This window comes from Aythya ferina (genome assembly GCF_964211825.1).
Source record: "Aythya ferina genome assembly, chromosome: 9".
Lineage (NCBI taxonomy): Eukaryota > Metazoa > Chordata > Aves > Anseriformes > Anatidae > Aythya > Aythya ferina.
In genome coordinates, this window is record NC_140305.1 from 27,563,547 (window position 1) to 27,585,182 (window position 21,636).

Below are 21,636 nucleotides of genomic sequence, written 5' to 3' on the forward strand. Positions count from 1 at the left end.
TAAGCAGAACAAAACGTCAAGATGGTCAGAGAACTTCAGTTTTCAACTATACTTCACTTTTTTTGCTTGGTTTTCACCCTGCTATTAAAGCCAACAGGCTGCTTTACTCTATGGGGTTACTTTTGGCATAAAGGTAAATTAAAAATTAAAATTAGACACACCATTAAATATGACACACAAGGCACAAATGTTTGACAGTTATCCAATCTATCAAAACCACCTAAATTTCTGATTCTGTTCACCCCAGTGCTTACAACCAGCATGATAGCATCAGAAAATTTTGCATTTGTGTTATTCAAGCATTAATACAAATGCAAACTGCATTATAAATCTTTTGATATCTCTTCCAGTTTTGTGGCAGACTATCGACAACTACTTTGAATGTAATAAAATAATATGTCAACATTGTTTCTTACTATAAACAGTGGATGTGGGAAAAGCTTTTGTACAGTCCAAAACACATCACAGCCACTGTTTCCCACTTATATTGCGGCCACTTATTCTGACAAAAAATGAAGGCTTTGTACAACAGTATGGTTAAATCATACCTAGGTCTAGGTTCATATAAATTTATTATTCAGTTATCTTCCTGATACTTTCACAGGCTGTTTAACGAAGCGTTGTATGCTGACGCTGAGGTGACTGACTAATGCAAATATCTGTGTAAGAGTCAGTTTTGATTTCATCCTTAACTAATCCCTCAGTATCAGTCTTTGAACAGTAAACAACAAACTTCATAGTTGAGATTGGATTGAATCCTTCTGCAAACAAATATAAGTAAATGCTTTCATGAGAACAGGAAAGTAAACTCTGGGGCTTTTGTGGTTGCATTGACAAACCAATTAAAAGTCTTATGTTTTGTCTTTTATTTTGTCTTTTCCTTTTTTTTTTTTTTTTCTATTGAAAACTTCCAGCACGGTAGTGCTTAGCATATAAAACAAGAGCAGCTTGGGGTCTGCACAGGCTGAAGAAGCATTTGGAAGAGGGCTCAGGATCTCATGGCAGCTGGAATCTGGAGGGAGCCTTCTAGTCCTCTGCCTCCTGAAATCATTCTGCACTGTGCCATTGCTTAAAATAACAATTTTAAAGCACTTCCTTAATAAAGGCTCTCCTATGATCATACTTCCCTCACCCAGGAAGGACTGCTGTGGCACGCTGTCAAAGAAGAAGTCAAAAAATGCAAATTCCCAGTTAGTTTCACTCTTGGCTCACCGGAAGCAGAGGCGTTGGAGCTCCCTGTGGGCACGAGGCCAGCCAGGCCAGGGTGAGGCTGCTGGTGCTGGGGGAGGCGCTGCTTTATGGGACCAGCACGTCCCGCTCCGCTGACCTGGCACGGCGTGACGGCAGCGGGACGGATTTTTAGGGAGCATGGTTACCGGTGGTTAATAAGTGTGCATCACATGTGCTTTCCCTCTGTCGGACTCATACGTGGCATGAGTGCCCCGGTGTCAGCGCCGACCTGCCTGTAAGCCTGAGTCACGCCTCTGGCCCTGTCCCTGCCTCTTCTGGGACCTGAGCAACCAATGCCTGCTGCAGTCATGCTCCCGAGAGCGAAGGGACGTGGAGAGCACAGTTCCTGGAGCATTTTGTAAAAAATGGTGTGGAGCTGGCTCAGGCTAGCTACGGCCAAGTCTTACCACTTTTCTGATTAATAAACAGAGCAAATCGGTAACAACAATAACGAAACAGAATCACAGAACCACAGAATGGCTGAGTTGGCAGGGACCTCTGGGGTCCCTCCTATCCAGACCCCTGCCTCAGCAGGGCCACCCAGAGCAGGGCCCAGGGACACGTCTCCCCAGGGAGACCCCAGCACCCTGTGGTACTGCCCGGCACAGAAGCACTGCCTGGGGACCAGAGGGAGTCTGTAGCTGCAGGTGCCGGTGATGTATGGGCTGGGCTGTGCTGCATGGAGGGAGAGAATGGGAGCTTTGCCCCGCTGCTGGTCACCCCTGTCATTGGGTCAAGGTCACTGTTGCCTTCACGCAGTCTCATGCCCTCTGGATGCAATGGCCTGGCTGTGCTTTCTTGCTGCATTTGTGGAGAGTGGCAGAAGCTGGGGCAAATTCCTTGTATCGCCTTTGCCACTTGTGTGTCTGCAGAAAGCAGGCACCATCTGTTTCTGAGCAAGGAAAGACAAAAGTGCATTTACTAGTTTAGTGACAAACATTGCTGATCTGATGATTAAAAAAATGCTATCCAAATGACAAATTTCTTAAAAGCTAATTCTCTATTCTTTTACACATAATACAGCCATTCATTCACATTATAAGTACAAACCTTAAAGAAGCTATAATTATGTGTAATTAAATTTTCTTATTTTTTATCATTTATTTTAAGCCAAATACCTAAGAAAAATGTGATCTCAGAAAATCAAGCTGAACACTGAATCAAAGTAAAAGTCTATTCTAATGAATATGCTCCACAAAAAATACACACCGGGCTTCACGTCGCTTGAAAAAGAGCAGAGGTTCTGACAAGAAATACCTAGGGTATCGTGACCCTTACTGTTGTATAGTGAATGTAACTGTATGGACTATTTGAAGCAGTTGAAAATTCACAAAGTTACCGGTGCTGTAAAAGAGCATTACTGGAGAGCCTGTGCTTTCCTGTTCCATGTAATGGAGGGACTGAGGCTCCAGTGCAGGGGAACTTGTCCGAAGGTAATGTTGACTCATGTGGAACATTTAAAAGAGAAGTAGGATGGTGTCTGTAAAAAATAGATAACACTCTCAGATTCCTGAATGCCTGATCACTAAAGGGACAAAGGTCATTTATTTATTTATTTATTTATTTATTTTAATGCCATGGACTGTACCTAGACTGTGTGAGTAAGGGAACATTTTAAGGGAGCTGACAATAATTACTGTTAAGCTGCCTCTGGATCCAAATGTTTTTTTCACTGATGTGACAGCAAAAGCAGTATAAAGAAACAGGTGAAGAAAAAAGCCACTGCATTTTCAGTGCAGATGTTTTTGAGAGCTGAATTAAAGAAGACACAAATACAAAGAAAGTGCAATACTGGTGATGCCTAACTCTATGTGCAAAAATAAATTTGTCTGCTTCATTGAGTTATGAGATCTACTAGGATTTCATCTGCAGAGATCAAATGAGTGTGTATTGTAATGGTACTGTTAAGCTGTGTGATGGATAATACAGCTAAGGCCCTACTAATATTTGCGTAATAAACCTCATGTTTTCTTAGGATAACCACTGTCTTGACATTTCCCTGTCTCACTGCAGGCCCATCCTCACACGATTAAGTCCAGTTCAGACTGTACAGACCCAGTACAACGCTTCTCAGGACAGAGACATGCTTTTGCAAATGCATTTATACATGCACATGTGCATGTACTCTACCTACCCACAGTGCTGTATACAGCGAACTGCAGAATAAAGAGGTTTTCTCTAAGTTTCTCCTTCTCACATCCTCAAATACAAAAGAACAGATTGTGAAAAAGTTCTTAGTAGTAAAATTGTTCTGGAACATTAAAAAAACCTCAAACTGTACTATGAGTTTATCTTTTATTGTACATGTAACGTGAGTCTACAAATAGACAGACTGGTCTTATAACAATTACTTCATTTTTTAAATAACAAATTAGTAACAAAAGTAGCATTTAAAAGTAAAGTTTCATGTAGATAAAGACCAAACGACCCTTCCTACTTCTACTTACCTCAATGCCAATAACTGAACTCGTAGTACAATGAAATTCTGTAAGTAGCATTTAAAAATTGACAATAGGCTCTAATCATTTAGCACACGGATCCCATTGTAAGAGCACTTTTTCAGAATTAGGAAATCTATTGCTTAATTAATGTTTTGTGGCAGTTTGAATATGTAAAATGCTATATAAATGATGAGTATGATTCAGTTGTCAGTATCTGAACATAAATTATGCTTCACGCAGGGTTTAGAATAAGAAATTCCATAACATTTTGCAAAATGGCTTATGCATTCCCAGTAATTTTACATAAAATCTATTCATAGTGTCCATTGACTGGAAACAATATATGTGATTCTTTTAGTCAAACTACTTAATTCAGCAGATAACCACTGCCGCTTCATAGTTCATGGATTAGAATTTAAGAGAGCAGCTGAGGCATACATTTGAATTTGATTAATGACAAAGGGACCGTTTCAGAAAACAGAGGACACACTGTCCACTTAGCTCACAGTACAAAACAAAAAGTCAAAGTGACCACTTTCAGTTGAACAGAAAAACGAAAAGTGGTGCTCCCCCCATGCTTAGCGCCACTGGTTTTGTCCAGAAGGAAGGCACGGGGAGGTGTGATATAGCAGTGCTTGAGTGCTCCCACCAGATTCAAACTTCTGGTAGCAATTTTGCCGATGTTCAGTCAAAAAGAGACAGTGCTTTTGGCGTCTGGTTTTGTTTTTATCCCTACTTCTGATGATATCAGAGTTGTCAGGGCCCAGTGCTGTGCTCCTTGCGCACACAAAATAAAAGCAGATGAGTGGCTGAAACGAGCAAGAAGCAAGTTTGCACACTGCTGTGCGAAAACACTTGAATGAGCTCTAAGCAAGCTTGAGTTTGGGAGGAATATTGTCGGGTAGCGCCTTGCCTGCCGCAAGGCCCTCTAGGCCGGGCACGGGGTCACCAAGCGCGGTGCTGCCCACAGCAGTGGCTGGGCCCCACAGGCCCCTCAGGTCATGGTGCCACAACAGCCCCCGGGCCTGCGGCAATGGCCCAGGAACAGCAGCAGCAGGGACAGAAGTGGAACTCGAGCCACCGACCAAAAACATGTTCAAAATGCCCGTGAAGGGAGAAGATGGTAAAACTGCTGTGTAGGGTCATGGTGGAGTGCAGCATTAGTACAGTAGCTACCAAAATTTTTGATGAAAAATGGGTGATAGAATAATTGCCCAGCACTTTCTGAAGCTGGTTCATCCAGAAATTGTTAGCAGCATAAAACATTTCTAACAGCAGAAATTTCTAACAGCTGAAAATTTCTTTCTACTGTTATTTTATGAAACAGCATTAGTATACGCTCAGATAATGAAACAGTTCTTTAAACTGCCTTTTTTTTTCTTTTTTTTTTTCTTTTTTTCTTTTTTTCCTGCTGTTTGTACTGAGTATCTCCAGGGACTCAGTTGTAATGCTCTGGGATGTTTGCTCATCTGAAGATGACAGTTTGGGCTCGAGGAGGTAATTATTACAAGACACAGAGTAACAGAATGGGCTCTCCTCAGTCATTGTTTTGGACAAAATCCATGAGACTTCACTCAGAGGGCTGTAAAACCAGACCCACTGATTGATGGTACTAGTTATTTCCTGATGAATGTGTTTTCTCTTTTGCTTTCCTGTTTTTCCTTCTTTGGGACAGATCCCATGGAGACCTCTCAGAGCTACAGAGAAGTACTGTGAGATACCATGGCTGTTTCAGGGATTTTGAACAGAAAAATGAAACTCTCGGCACCAATTTGCCTGGACAGAATTCAAAAATAGGACTCATTCTGGTGGAGGACCAATAGCTTAAGTTGTTAATCCTTTAATACCATCATCAGTTTGTGCAGAGAGGTCTGAGACTTGTAGGAATACTTTCTACTATCAGTACATCAACAGAGATGGTGAGAGGGTATTCCAAACACACCATGTCTTTCCAGCAAATTTTTATTGAATAAAAAATGCTTTAAAAGCTCCTGGTGGACCTGAGTGACTCACAGGATTGGTAATAGGATTAGATCATTGGTTCAAAACTAGTTCAGGACCAATATCCTGTAATCTGATATATATGGCTAAGCTCTGTTTACTTCAGTGTGGTTTGGGAGAGACATCCTGGTGTTCTCATGCAGATGTCAATGCAGAAGGCAGAAGAACACAGACTAATAAACATTGGCATTTAATTATTGGGTTTTGATCATGTTCTTATTTCTGTTCTCAGATCACATTCTCATTGCTGGGCCACATCGTTTCATAAATAAATAACACCATTTAAAGAACTACACGGAGGAGAAGGAGTGTGTTTGTTCTCCAGTGCCTCTAGCCCAAGTACAGCAGCAGGATCTGCACAGGGAGTCCCACAGGGATTCCTGCTAGGGTCAGCCTTGTCTGGAGCTGCCGAATTCTTCTCTTTAGAAATGGAGAATCCTTGGGGAGCAGGGAGGTGGGGACACATCTGTGTTTGTGAACAACAAAAGCTACGTAATCGTTTAGGATGAGAAAAAGTACCAGCACCACATGAAACTGCAGAAGCAACTCTGAGTTAGGAAGAATGCGCTCAACCACTTTAATATTTTAATGTTATTTTTACAATTTAGATAAGTTTAGAAACAATATTAAATTGGAAACATTCATGACATGGATGTCTCCCAAGAAAGACTATAGGGACAATGACTGGATCAGAACAGAAAAGACAAATATAAAGCATTTAACTTGGTTGTTAAAAATAATTTGTAATAAGCTCCAACTGTCTGCTTTGTAAATCTCAAGAGGCAATGTTGAGATGGGGCTAGCTACCATGTCAGCCACAATTTGTTTTGAATGACCCGGAATTTTACATTCAACTTTTCAGCCAAAGAATAATTAACAACAGTAGCCATGCCAATAGAAGCAGGCAGAGCTTTTAATAAGCCCCATTCCTTGATTAATGAACATTGATTAATATCACCCCTCTTATAGAACTTTGGGCCATCACCTGCTACCTGTGATTAAAGACTTGCAAATTTTATCCATCCACAATCTAGGTGTGAGATCTGTTTCATGCTTGAACTGTGATTTTCTAGAGCTTGTCCATACCGTTCTTTAATTCTGACCTAGGAATATCTGCTACAAGTTAAGATCTTGTCATGTCTCCTATCTCTGAATGGTAGGTATAGTCATTCTCTCTCATTATGTATTAGGATTTTTATTACTTCTGATGTGGAAGGATGGCATCTTCTCATTTTGTGCAAGAAAGCCTTGCTATGGTTAAGAAGAAAAGCTTTCAAATTGCCTGAAGCACCTCAATTTTAGAAGATCAAAGTTCACATCTGCGTTGGCCAGAATAAAAATATTCTAATTGTATTTTTAAAGAGCATCATTGTGGTCACCATTCCTGTCTTCTGAAGAGTTTATGGGAGGAGAATGTCAGATGTCACAACTTGTCGCCACTTTCTTATCATCTTTGGAAACAGCAGGAATCTTCACTTTATTTTCCTGTCTGGTGTAACCACCACCATGTCCATATTCTTCTAATATCTGGTATTGTTTTTTTACCCATCATTTGTATTTTAAGACATCCTAAGGGTTTAAAAAATATTCTAGCTTATTTTGAGTTTAGTGGATAGGACCCATCGTAATTACAGAATGCCATCTCCCCAGTGTGGGAGAGGGGCAGCATTCACCATAGTTCTTCTGGACCCATTCTTGAATGTGGGCAAAATTTCCTCAGTTAAGGCACCAGCTCCTGAACCCCTCTCTTCCTAGGCCAACTACAAGAGTCTTTATTTATTTATTTATTTATTTATTTATTTATTTATTTATTAGGGGCTATGGAATGAGCTGCAGAATTAAATTGTCTTCTATCTCGGTTAGTTAATTCATGAGATCTCCAAATCTCCTAAAGTTGCCTGCGAGTCAGCTTTGGGGGGGAGGAAGCAGGCAAAGAGGAAGCATTGTTTGTTTTTCTGCCGTCACAGCAGGCTGAGCAGTGGGGGTGTCCCTCGCTCAGTGAGAGAAGGAAAAGCCTGGCTGGGAGAGGACAGGAGAGGGAGCGGGGCGCGGAAGCCTGCCGATGGCATATTCACCTTCATATGGCCGGAGTGAGGTCTGTCAGCTCCAGTGCTGGAGGCCCTGGTGCTTGTAGTGGCATAAGCATTAACACATCATCCCGACTTTGAGAAAACTCCTACGGGCAATCGAGTTTAAATGTCTGCATATAAATATATAAAATATATAAATATCTGCATATCGCATGTCAAAGTATCAAGTAGATTAAACAGATGCTTGTATACCTAATATTTATTAAGCATACATTTATGTGGAATATATATTTATATGTAATATAAAAATATCATATACATAATTCTATATGTAACAGAGTATATACATTCCATATTTAAATATAAATATATAAAATTGTATATATATATATAATTCTGTAATCCATATGTCTTTTCTATACTCTTTCTGAGAACTGTGGGTGTCATCCTCAATCCCCCTTCACCAGGACTGTCTGTGCCCTGAACCCAGCATTTCTGCTGAAAGCCAGGTCAGCCTGTGTTCTCCCAGAAGTCCCCTTCTTCTTTCTTAGGTTTTATGTTTCTGATAAAATTGTTATTACAGTTTCCAGCTCTTCCTAAATGACTTGCAGCAGGCAGTGACAGGTTGCAATTTTAAATCCACTTAGCTATTTTTTTCTCGAATAATCCTGTTTGACAGGCTTTTTTCCCCTCCCTCCCTGTCATTGAGCATGGCTGTGGTTTGGGCTGAGCAAAGAGCTGACTAATTGTACAGGCTAGGGACACAAATGGGAGAGATTCGCTGATACTGTACCAGGCAGAAACAACAGCCCTGGTATACAAGTGCTAGCCAAAAAGTAGCTTGGTTTGTTACATACCATGAACATCTATTCATTAATTTTGGACTGACATTTGATGTTGTTTTACTGCTGGTAAAACAGACTGTGCACGCCTTTTAACTGTTTATGTTAAAGGCACAGCAATTAGAATAAATGCAGATAAAAGCACTTGCTCTGTGCAAAATCGTAATTTTCGTCGCACAGTTCTTAACATTGATCTATTAAAGGTTGTGAATATTTTTTTTTTCCATCAATTCTTCTGTTAATGCTTTCCGATGGCATATGCCATCTCCTCTGATTAAATTTTATTCTTTCCCAAAGTGCCTAAAAGGCTGGCCTAAGATGCACAGCTAGCATATGAAGGCAGGCCTCCACCCGCTGCCCTCTGCCTGCTCTGCCCAGCACCCCTGTCCGGTTGAGCCTCTGCGGCCACGGGGAGCAGAGTCTTTTCCTGTTAGTGGGTGTTTTTGGCAGGAATTTTGGATAGGTTAGAATTAATGCGATGAATGCTGTGTATTAATAACAACTGAGTATTAATTTTGGCTTAGCAAAATGATCAATTGTCATGTGTTTGTGCTGTTGCATCCTTTCATGTTGAAGCAATCTGGGAAAATTAATTTATTTTACCTATTGATTAGTTTAAAAGGTTTTTGCTTACCCTGTGCTATCTGGAAAACACAATAAACCTAGTTATTTTAAAAAGCTAATGCAATTTTTCAAATTGTAATGGACACATCTATTACCATCGTGTTTAAGGACTATTTACCTCACAGCCAATTGTCCAAATAATCAACATATACAGCACATACGCTCTGATACATTTCTTATTCCAGGGGAGAATGAGAAATAAAAAATAACCTCCCAGTGCCTTATAATTGCTCATTTCCTGTTTAAGACAGCAAATGGCAATTTGCTGCTATAGGACAGATAAATGGGTGGGATGTTTTTGTGCTCCATTAGGAAGGCGGTTGTCTGATTAATGATTACAGAAGCAAATTGAAAAAAAAATAGTATTAGGAAAATATGCTAGAGGTAATATTATTTTCTTAAGCAAGTAATAAATGCAGATGCATGGAGGTTGCAAAGTCGCATAATATGGCACTAATTGATTCAACTCGTACATACTGCCTGCTGAGCAGGCAGGTTTTATACTTGTGCTAGAAACCAGGGGCAGATAACTGAGTGGATAAAAGCTCTGGCCTTTCACCTCAGGTGCAGCAATGCGGGTCTTGCCTTTCTCAGCACTTCCCCTGACTCATTCTGCACGGAAGTTCATTTGTGGCTTGCTATTTGTATTCCATCTATATTTAATTTGCTTTAAAAATGTGTTTCTCTGCAGTTCTAATGAGCTTGTTAAAAGCCTGAGATCTGATTAAGGGGAAAAATCTAGGCTCTGTGAGGCCTGGGCTCCAGGACGGTGCAGATCCCATGTACAAAAGCCAGCTGCATGGCCCAGCCGGGAGAGCAGAGCCGTGTCCTGGGGATGGTGGCAGGAGCAGAGGTGCCACAGGGTCACGGTCACGGCCGAGGTGCCTGGGGGTGACCAGGACACCCTGAAGTGCAGCCCCCACCAGTACCTTCTGCCCTCTGCACCCTAGCCTTCCCCTCCTTCTCCTTCCTGTGCCCAGTTGCTCTTTCACAGTCTGTTTTGGTGCCCCCTCCTGTGTCTCCTGGCTCAGCTCTGCAGGGGACGGGAGGTGTGAGACGTGCCCCTGCTGCCCACGCAGACGTGAGGACACAACGCAGCTCCACAGGGAGCTGGCGGGGTGGCACAGCAGGGCAGCACAGGTACCGAGCTGCTCTGCGTCCAAGGGGGAGAAGACACCAGTTGAAGCACTCTGGGCCCCACCAAGCTGACTTTTTCCTTTTTTTTTTTTTTTTTTTTTCTGTGCCATCGCGGTGTCTGTGTGCCAAGCTTCATGCTGAAGCAAAGCCTATAGCTAATGTTTTGTAACAGAAGCCAGACCCACAAGCTGTCTGTTAACCTGATCGGTTTCTATGCCTGCTCATCCCACCACAAAACTCAGGCTGGTGTCCCGTTGCCCTGCAGGCAGCAGTTGGTACCTGTGCTCAGGAGGAGGAGAGGAGAGGGGAAGGTTGTCCCCATCCCCTTCCACCAACAGCCCTGTGATGACACCAGTGTGCTGTCCCTCACCAGTATCCCTCAGCTCCCATGGAGAAGGTAATTAGAAAAGCAATTGTTTTAATTGTTTGGAAACCTTCCACCTCGGATACCTACCTCCAGAGAAGAGGGAAGATGGAGGAATGTTTTTGGAAAACAAACCTACACCTTTCACGTATCCGAGGGACAGGGGAGTTTGCTTGGTGACAAATGCTTTAGGAGCCTGATTCATGTGAGCTGCACAAACTGGGATCACCAGGGTCACTTCAACCTCAGCCTGCAAAAGGCCAGGTAACAATAAATTTCAGCCCTTGATTTGGGCATGGGAGTAAGCCAGAAGTACAGATAAGGTCACAGACTATATTTAATTTCATATTTCTTGCTTTATCCCCACAATCAGCACGTTAGCAATCTGCCCTTGAGAAGTGTTTGCTTTTGTGCTGTCTTGTCTTTGCATTTCTGGGATTGCTCAATCATGTGGAGCTAAATTTTATTTTACTGGAAAAAGAGTCTCATTAGCTTCAGTGAATGGTTTACAAATCCAGCCTAGATTTATTTTCGTTTTCTTGCACTGGGGCAAATTCTGTGCTGATCAGCCCCTATTCAGTCACAAATACTGAATGGGTTGCACAGCAAGTCCATGTACAACTTCATCCAGAGATTGTAGCCAAAATCAACTCGGTCTCTAGAAAGAGCATTTAAGAGCCTGTCCAGAAGACAATTTAAAATTCCTTGCACATTCTTAATAAAGTGACAAAGCTCCTTGAACTCTTAAGTAATCCTGTGCACCCGTCAGACAGTCGTGAGAATTTATAGTGGTTTCCCCTGTTTTCTCAGCCTTTTTCCTCTGGACGCAAGCTGACATGGACCTGGGAATGGGGACAGTTTCCGAGTGGAGTTAAGAGCTGCTCTTGCTTGCTGTACGGCCAGCCAGGGGCATCCATCCCTCAGGAGCCTTTTGGCTCGTTTCTTCACATCTGTCCGTGTCACGGTGTGCTGGAGACCCGCTCACACAGGGCAGTAATAGTATGTGAATATTACAAATCTTGTAAACATTTTATTCAAATATATTGTCATTTTAGCAGTTTGTTATTAAACTAACTCCGTATGGGTATGTGTTTGAAGGCTTGTTACAGAGCCTCTGTGTGAACACTACATGGAATCCACTGAGGGTCCCTCCGTGGCCGTCGCTGACAGCCTCAGAACAAAGTTAAGCAAATTGCCCCAAGCGGGGTTATCTGCAGAGGGAGCGGTGGCCAAATGCTGTCTGAGGTTTTACATCCGCAGACAAAAGGCTCCACCAGACCGGAGGGCTTGAAGCTGGAGGCCCGGCTCGGTCTGACACATGCAGATGTAATTCAGGCGGCTCACTTCCTTGCTGGAACAATGGGAGCACTGGGGCTCTCAGGAGCTTTCAAGCACCATTTGCTGCTCTTGTTTACAATCTTGTCTATTTTAAAATCAGTTCCCTCAGCCAAACAAGGTGACAAAAAGAATCAGATTAACAAACAGGATTAGTCTCCTGGTAGGTGTGTGAGCCAAACATAAAAGTGATGTGGGACGCTTGGAGAACACCCAGAGAGGTGAGCTGATACCTGTTCACCTTAACAAGCGGCGCATTTGTAGGCACTTACATGAAACCTTCCAGCCACTGCAGCAAGATCAAGGCTGGGAGCAGTCAGAGCCGCAGGACACATGCCGAGGGCTGCCTTTGGGGCAGCTGGTGTGCCCCGCCAGCACTGCTCTCCTGCAGCACGAGCAAATCCTCGTGTAAGGACGTGGCACGGCTGCCAGCTCCGTCACGTTCACGTGAGCACTGCAGCAGCTTTCCGTGCATGCCTTGGTCTGCGCGATCCAAACCAGTGAGTTTAACAGGAATCGGTCATTTGGCCCAGGTCCAGCAATATCCCCTCAATGAGGATGAAGTAAGAATGCGAAGACTTCATCAGCGGCTGGTGGAAGCTGCTGCAATTCCACTGACTTCCACTGAGCTACCCCAAAGTACAAATACTGAGTCCTGGAGAGTTTTAACCACCGAGGATTATGGCCTGCTGCCACCTTACTGATATGTCTGTTGCTGCTTTGTTTTTAACCCACTGACAGAAAAGCATTTGGTCTCAGCTGCAGAGCAGGACCAAAATGCCTTCCAAAGTGAGCAGTTGCTGGCTTGTAAAGCAGCTCTCCTTCTTTCCCAAAGCCCACGCTGGGCAAGCCTACAGCTCTGTCTCCTAACCCCTCGTGAACTGGAACCTCTCTCCTAACAGGTCTAGCTGCTGGTCGCAACCACCACGCACATGAATAAACAGCGGGCCTTCTACCTGGGGCATTAGCTGGAGGATTTACATGTGTACGGAAAGAAGATTTCAGCTGGTATGAGAGCAGAGAGGCAGAGCACTGCGCTGCCCAGCTTGCAGACCCGGAGGCCCAAATACTTTTATAACTGCGAGCACAAAGCCTGTGCTGATCGCACGGCCAGCACTCAAGTCCAGTGCCCAGCCTGGCTGCCTGTGGCTGTGCTCGGGGCGTGGGGAGCACCGTGACCATGACCGTGACCATGACCGGCTGCAGCGACCCAGCGGGGACCCGCGTGCGCTGCTGGCCCTCAGAGGTCAGCTCAGCACTGCAGGGCCTCCAGTCCAGGCTGGGAGCAAAGGGAGAGAAATCCCTCCCCATCCCCGCTCCTCCTGGAGCAGCCGGGGCTTGAAGCACTGCCCTCCAGCTCTGACGCTCCCTTCCTGCTTTTCAAACCAGACTGCTCCACTAATTGCTCTTAAACCTAGCTTCTGGAGTTGCTGTACCTTAAAAGAGGGGTGAATCAGGTGTTTGGCTAGGGTTCCCGTGTACCCTGCAAGCAGACCTGGAAAATGGAAACTCCAAACCATACAGGTCCCCGCAGTTTTGGCTAGGTTTTGGGAGTTGTTTCTGCAGCAGTGCAGGGATGAGCACGTTGCGGCGTTGGATGGCACCAGGGCAGGAGGGATGCAAGTGTCGTGATACAAGTCAAACGCAACATGAACTGCACAAGGAAACCTTGTCCACGCTGCTGCATGAAAAATGTCTCCAAGGCAACATGCGTAGCTCGAGAGGCTGTGCAATGTTCAGCAATAGTGGTTGAATTGATGTTACCGGGATTTCAGTAGCTGGCAGGATGCTCTCTGCTCGGCCACCAACAGCCCGCATCTAGACTGCTGAATATTTTCAGCACTGCAGTGCTATGGGCGCACTTGGATTTGTTTTATACATTTGCCCCTTTATCACATTTTGGTTGGCTGTGGAGTTGCTTTTACATTCACTTAGATTTAAAAATGAAGACAAGAAAACTCCACAAAAATAGCTGCTGCTTCTCCTTCAGATCTGGAAGGTGGTGGATTAAAACTTAAGGTCCGGTTTCAAAACATATTCAGCACTCTGCACTAGAGAGCTTACCCTGGCTAGTTTGTCAGACAGATAATTACAGTAATTTGATTACAGCTTATGAACACCTAAAGAGAACAAAAATTCACTGCCTTTAGGTCTCTCTGGTCTGGCAGACAAAAGTGTGTTTAAGATCCAGTTCTTGCACATTGAAGCTCTGTGATGCCAGAGTGGGGGCAAACGTGAAGAGCCAGGACAACCACGCACTGGAGCGCTTCCCTGAGAGCCAGCATGAGCCTCCTACCCCAGTGGCTTTTTTAAGACAAGATAATTTTTTCCTACACAAGATGCTGCAGCCAGGCAGGAATGTGGCTGGGGGAGTGCTGCAGTTTGTATTATGAAGGAGGTCATACTGGAAAATCACAGCGATCTCTTCTGGCTTCACAGTCTTTGAATGCAGACTGCAAATCTATGGCAAGCAGAGCCAGTGAAATACAGAGCAGAGTACCTGAGATATCACAGGGAAAGCAAACGAGGTAATTATTGAGAATTACAGAGCACCGTGTGGGTTGCTATTGTGGAGACGAAGCCTTCAACATCTCACATCCTGCATGGAGGCAGGTGGCTCAGATCCACACTGCTCCGTTTTGTCAGAGATGCGATAAATCATGTTCTTGAACAGGAAGGGTTTTACCCTCACTGCAGAGACCTCACCCTTGTTTTACCCTCACCCTTGAGGGGCAGCGAGTCCCCACGGCACTGGGTGCAGGAGCAGGAGCAGGGCTGTTCGCAGCCCGGGGCAGGAGGCAGGAGGGCCGCGCAGCCACGCAGCGGGGCAGCAGGCACGGCGATGCTGCAGCAGCTCTCCTGCAGCTCCCGCTGCTGGTGACTGAATCCCACATCTCCTGCACCACCTGCCCCGGGCACGGGGCGAGCCTCGGCAAGCTCTGAGCCCGAGCGGCTACGGCTGGGCCACAGGGCACCCTGCGAGGGATCCCGGTGCTGCCTGCTCCTGCCACACAGCTCGGGGAGGGAACGCTCCCAGCACAACACAGAGCACTTGGGAGGGCTGGGCACCTCCTGCTGGGGCAAGGGAAAGGGAGAGCCTGCAGGAGAGGATCGGACTGCACACTGGGAAAAAGGTGTTGGCTGTAGGGGTGGACAAACACTGCAAACGGCTCCTTTTTTCTTTTCTTTTCTTTTCTTTTCTTTTCTTTTCTTTTCTTTTCTTTTCTTTTCTTTTCTTTTCTTTTCTTTTCTTTTCTTTTCTTTTCTTTTCTTTTCTTTTCTTTTCTTTTCTTTTCTTTTCTTTTCTTTTCTTTTCTTTTCTTTTCTCTTTACTTTTCCTCCTTTCTTTTTTCTTTTATTCTTCTCTTCTCTTCTCTTCTCTTCTCTTCTCTTCTCTTCTCTTCTCTTCTCTTCTCTTCTCTTCTCTTCTCTTCTCTTCTCTTCTCTTCTCTTCTCTTCTCTTCTCTTCTCTTCTCTTCTCTTCTCTTCTCTTCTCTTCTCTTCTCTTCTCTTCTCTTCTCTTCTCTTCTCTTCTCTCTCTTCTCTTTCTTTTTTCCTCTTCTCCTTCTGTTTTCTCATCTCTGCTCTGCTTTTCTCTCTTCTTTCTCCTCTCTGCTCACTTTTTCTCCTCTCCTCTCCCTGTCCTCTCTTTATTTGCTTCTCCTTTTTCTTCTCCCCTTTTTCTCCCCTTTCCTTCCTTTCCCCTTTCCCCTCTTTCCGCATCCCGCTCCGCTCCGATCCGCTCCGGGCCGTGCCGCGCGGCGGGCGCCCCCTGCGGGCAGCGGGGCCGAGCCCAGCCGGGGGGGGGGGGGGGCAGCGCCTCCTGCCCCTGCCCGCAGCTGTGTTAGGCTGGTGTCACCCGGGGGGGGCTCAGGGTGAAGGCTCCGGAAATCAAGTGGCTTTGATGTAAAGGGAAACCAACCACCAAGCACAACCCGGGCGCTTTCAGTGTGATTTCTAGTGACTTGCAGTGATATAACATCAGCCCATTTCTGCTCATGTGTTTTCAAGGGGGACTTTAGCTCTGCCTTCACCTATTTCCTAAATGCTTTCAAAAAGGTGGTTTTTTTTTAAGTATCTTAAGCAATCCCACATGCAGCTGATGCATCCATGTGCACTCACAAGGTGCAACTCTAACGCGCTGCTCTTCAGACTTCTGCTGGAGGCCAGGAGCAGCACCGCCGTGTTTCCTCCTCTCCACCTTTCCGTCAGGCTCGCCCGCGAGCTCTGTCCCATTTCTTGCCAGGGTGTGACCAGCGACCCCGTGATGTTTGATGCTTTCCATCTCACCTTCTTCCACCCTACTGCACCATGTAATGGCCTCGAGAAGGCCCAGCCACACGCTGCTTTGCTGTGGCTCTTTGCCAAATGTTGCTTGCCATGTGCTGTGAGCACTTAGGTGTTTAGCCAGTGCAGAGACAATTCCACCAAATAAAACAGACATAACTGAACCGCAGCTGTAGCCAACAGCACCGGGGCACCACGGGGGCATGGCCATGGGGCAGGGCGATATTGGGTGTGCTCCCTGTCCCCACGACCAGAGCAGTGCCTGCGCTCACACATCCCGGCTTGCACCGAGCCTTCACAGCACCATGAGCAGATCTCTGCCCAGGGCCGACCCGAAGGGCCCAGCCTCGTGGCAGCGTGCCCCCAAGTGCGATCACATCCCTCTGCATCCTCCTCTGGCTCCTGCCTTGCTCCCGCAGCCCGGCCGGTGCCGCCGGAGCAGGCAGCGCGCGTGCGCCGAGCAGTAACCATGGCGATGCCTGAGGCTGCGGGTCCTGGCTCGGAGGGTTTGCAGAGGAAGAGAAAGGCTGTTCTTCAGAAAAGCACATTAGCATTTCCCACCATCCCCTTCTTGTTTTTCACGCACGGGCAGGCCGGTGCTGGTGCTGGGCAGGCAGGGGCCTGGAGGCACCTCAGGTGGAGAAGGAGCCAGGCCGTGTTCACGGCACGTGCTTTGGCTTCGTGATGGGGAGCGTGTATGGAAATGGGTTTCACAGCAATTACCTCTGTCAGCCCGGGGAAGAGTTTTATTACAGGCTTTTAGCATCCCTGCCTGCACTGCCTCCATCTGAAGGCTCTTTAATTGGGCAGCCTTTCTCAGGGATGGTACCCAGCTGTCCAGTACCATGATATCTAAACATATGATGGCTAACTACAGTTTACAGAATAAGTTTGTTCTCCTTCCAGAATAAAGAAGTATATGTTTTGCCTATGTAAAATCTGTGTCAGTATGAGACCAGCTCCGTACAGCAGCGGAGGATGGGGTCAGTCCCCGTGCTAAGGCTCTCCAGCAGCTGGGAGCTGCGAGCCCAGAGCTGGCTCCAGCACTGCCACTGCTGGTCTCCCATCAATCCCTTGGCGAAGCAAGGGTTGGTGCTTATTTAAACTGCCCAACGTTTTACCTAACATATTCCTGATGTTTTAGTGAAAAGCGAGAGTACAAGTGGCCATAAATCCACATTGAAAGGAGCGACCCCAAAGCTTTGCAAGACAGGAGGCCCATTATAAAGCTGCAAAGCCAATTCCTGCCAAGTAGCGCGTGTGTGATGGGAAGAGCCACCGAGACGCTTGCAGTGCCGAAGAAGTTGGGATCCAACTAATGCATTACCATACCTAAAGGGAATAAAAAACCTTCAGTGCTAAATGGTGCTTTCTGGTGTGTTTCAAAATTGACCTGCGATACATTATTTAGGAGCTCACATTATAACTTAGTCTTTCTTTTAGTGGGATTAGGACACTATTAAGCTCAAGAGAAATACATCATCTTTCCAAAAATAAAACACTTCATGATTTTAATGCATCTTCTTGTTACTGACACATCTGAACCAATCGTAATGCTGGAGCACCCCTCCTTTAAACTGCTGGGGTTATTAGACTTCATTTACCTTGTTTCCATCATAACATACTTACTTTCATATCTGGATCACTGTGTGTCAAGCACGCCGCTGAACGCTAATTTACATTTTACCAAAACATCACGACTCCTTTCCTAGCCTCTTCACACCCACCTTGTTTTGCTCCAGTGCCGAGTTGCTCTGTTCAGCGTGTCTCCGTGACGGCAGGGTTGTGGTCTCGCTGTGCGAGGAGCACAGCAGCGCTTGCCATTTTGTGCTCCCCTCCGTCGCTCAGACACACCTCTCCTGTCCCTGCCCCTTCGGTCGCCTGCACACCCGGCACTCTTTTCCTTCCTGCTCCACTAGCTGGAAGCTGTTCTCTGCCTGCCCTCAGCCTGCAGACAGCCCTGCTGCTACTTGCCTGTGCCGAGCCGTGCAAGGTCATTTTGCAAGGTCGCCCTGCAGGAGGAGCATGGCACTTTGGAGATCTGGCACTGCGATGCTGTGATTAAAATGGGTACACAGCAGAGACTGCTTCCCAAACGAGAGAAAACGCCTCCGTCCATTCCCGTAGGCCTGGTGGAAATTGTTCTAATTTTGGAACAGCAGAGAAACCCTTTTCCCTCTTCCTGAAACCCTGGGCGCAGCACGGCCAGGGCCACTGCGCTCACTCCTGATCCGGGCTGCTGAGAGGGGGCCCTCAGCCTGGCCCCCAGGTGCTGACAGTGCTGGTGGCTGCTCCAGCCTCAACCTTTACCTGGTCACACAACTGCTGTGATTTTCACCAAGGACTTGACCATGAGTGGGGAGCTTTATGGGGTGCCCACAGGCACACCGGCCACTCAGCCTCGCTGCAGCTGCAGCTCCCGTGGCTGTGCCTCCAGCTGCAGAGGGGAACGGTCAGTGCCCGGCGTGGCTCTGCGGGACCTGTCAGGGGCACAGTGACACACCTGGCTCTTGGACGCACCTCAAGTCGCAGAGTGCTAAAATAAATGGCAGGCTTGTGATGAAAGCGCAACGGGCAGAAAACAGCCACCTTCTGGCTCCAAGCACACAATAACTTCCTAAATCAGCAGCAGTTTTTCCCCTCATTTACTTTTGGAAGCCTGCTGACTTCTGAATTGCTCAGCCCACTGTCAACCAGGTATGAAATGCAAACGCCTCCCCTGCCCACAGCACGGCCAAACCCCGCGGTGTGCTGCCACCAGCGCGGTGGTGCCATGCACCGGGACACAGGGCTGAGGTGTGCTCAGGAGCTGTGCCAGGCACTGCCGGGGCTCGGGGGACGTTCTGCTCCTCGCGATGTCACGGTGTGCACACCTGTGTCCCCATGGCCATGCTCAGTGCTGCAGAGGCTGCGGGCAGCCCAGCTTCAGGCACATCAGCCAAACAGAAGGAAAAAAGCAGTTTAAGTTTTGCTTCCCCCTCCCAAAAGCAGTTAAAATTTTGTTTCCTCCACTTGCTCCTTCTGCAGGCGCTAGTGGGGAGGACGGAGCTGAGGCTGCAGCAGCGCGTGGGCTGAACGGGAGCCAGAAATGCTATGTTATTGCAAGAAAAAGCAAACGTGGGTGCATGGTATCCTTTGTATAACATTTTTTTCCTGTCTGCTGTGCAATAATAAATGTTATCCAAAGTGCAGTCTGAGCTTGGAGTGCAGCCGTGGGTGCCGAGCTCGGGGAGAGATGCAAAGCCACCGCGGAGCGGCCGAGGCAGAGGGAGGGCGATGAGCAAGGAGAAGCTGACCCAGGCAGAAGTGCCGGGGGAGCTGGAGTTGTTTGCAGCGCTCAAAGAGGAGGCTGTGGGGAGCTGTGATGAAAGGCTGCTTCAAAGGGATCGGCCATGCTGGCAGCAGCTGCCCATCGCCCGGGGGCTGCGGCTGACCCCCAGGGGCTGGTGGACACTGACTCCCTGCACTGCGAGGGGCTCCTTGTGCCAGAGCTGGCGTTGGGCCCAGCCACCTCCCCTGCCACAGCCACAGCCCCACCAGCAGCACCACTGCTCGGGCACCTCTCCCCAGGAGCGTGTTTAGCTTTTGAAGCCATGAGCTGAAAGCACAGCTTGGGCACGTGCGGCAATAGGGCAGTAGGGTCCCGCAGCAGGGCTTTCTTTCCTGCTGTCGGTACGGTGCCGTGCGTGCACCACAGCTCACCAACAGCGGGCACGCTGCCTGCCTGGGCGCTGCCTGCTCGGCAGCTAACTGCCCGCTGTGGTCTCCGCGAGTCCTGCTGCGTGCCGTGATAATTACAGTGGTGTGCTGTAATCAGGTGATTACCTCTAGGAAATGACAGAAGCTGCAATAAATTGCCGGAGCAGGCTGCAGCAGTGCTCTGGGATGGACCTGGGGTGCTTGGAAGCTGCCGGACGGGGCCACGGCCACAGTGGCTGTGCTCCCGCATGGTGCAGGTGGCGTCGTGCTGCGTGTCGTGGAGGGGACACTGTCTGACATTTTCCTGCTTCAGCCCATTGCTGCCAGGAGATATTTTTCCTGGGTATTTAGCAAATTAAAATCTAAACAAAACCCAGGACGCAAAAAGCCGTAAGAAGCTGGGCAGAGGAAGGACTCCCGCAGCAAATCTCTTCTAATAGTTTCTGGTCCTCTGAAAAGAGGTATTTTTCTCCTGAATGCATTTAGTAAAGAAGCTTTGCTAAAATATAGACTTAAGCTACTTTTTTTTTCTTCCCTAAATGGTAATAATCAGCTTAGCACAATGAAAGGCGCAGTGCAGAAGTCGCTTTGTAATTTTAGAAAATCTTGAAATCCTGAACTCGTTGAGGAATGGCTTGGGGTGCCCACGGCTCGTCTGCCGCAGGGTGTGTTGCTCTGCCCGCTGTGGGCGCAGGCAGCAGTGCCGGCACGCTTTGTGCCCACTGACGGCCGGACTCCTCCGGCGGGGCACCCAGGGCTGTGCTGGCAGCGAGGCGAGCAAAGGAGCGGTGCAGAAGGAGCCAGGGTGGGCACTGCCATCACCCCGAAATAGGCCAGGTGCACAGACCCCCTCTCACACCATTCCCATCTGACATGCCACCAAGAGCACATGTCCCCATCGGTGGTGGCCTCCTGGTGATGTGAGGCCACTCCTTGAGGCTGATGTGGTTCCTGCCCCCGGTGCTCTCTGCCCTGAGCACGCGCTGCCAATCCTTCTGGTTTTCACACAGAAATGGGGGAGCAGGCCCAGCCATCTCCTTGGGCTTTGGTAGCTAATGCCACGACATGTGCAAAATGTAAAGAGCCCGATGCCTCCCAGGGATCGTCCCCTCCTGGGAATTTAACTGGGGTTGGGCGGGTGCCCAAGGCCTAGCGGAAAACTTTCACTGGTGTATTTTTTTCTTTTTCTTATAATAAATTTCATGGTAAAATTGCAGTAGTGACAAATGAGAAGTTTCCTGATTCTGGTTCTGTTTGGTTCAGGTATAACCAGATTATCTGCTTAACTTAAAATAGTTTGCCCCTTGTTCATGCTGTCTGGCGTCTGCCCACCACCTTTTATTGGCTTCATACACCTCAAACTTCACCACACTTAAGCACAGCATCAATCCTTGCCTTTTCAGCTGTAGCACCTCTCGCTTAAACAACTGCGTGGAGATTTTCTTTTAAACTCCACCATATAGGGCATTCAGATGCTCACAGACAGCAGGGTAAAAACTAATCTGGTGCTGCGGAAAAGCCCCGTGCATCAGCCCGTGTGCCTGCAGAGCACCCCGAGGCACCCAGCCTGCTGCCGGCACCCGGGGCGTGTGTGACCCCACCAGGGGCTGGGGCAGGGCTGGAGGCTGTTTTGGAAGGAAACCAAG

The 21,636-nt window shown here is 47.2% G+C and overlaps 1 long non-coding RNA gene across 1 annotated transcript; it reads right to left on the reverse strand.

Moving 5' to 3' along the window:
* Positions 1-5,846: 5,846 nt before the first annotated feature.
* LOC311441242 lies at positions 5,847-18,190 on the reverse strand. The gene is made up of 3 exons (XR_014695858.1): positions 18,019-18,190; positions 7,748-7,872; positions 5,847-6,138 (listed from the first exon to the last, which is right to left on the reverse strand). It is a non-coding gene; the product is annotated as an uncharacterized lncRNA (long non-coding RNA).
* Between the last annotated feature and the right edge of the window lie 3,446 nt (positions 18,191-21,636).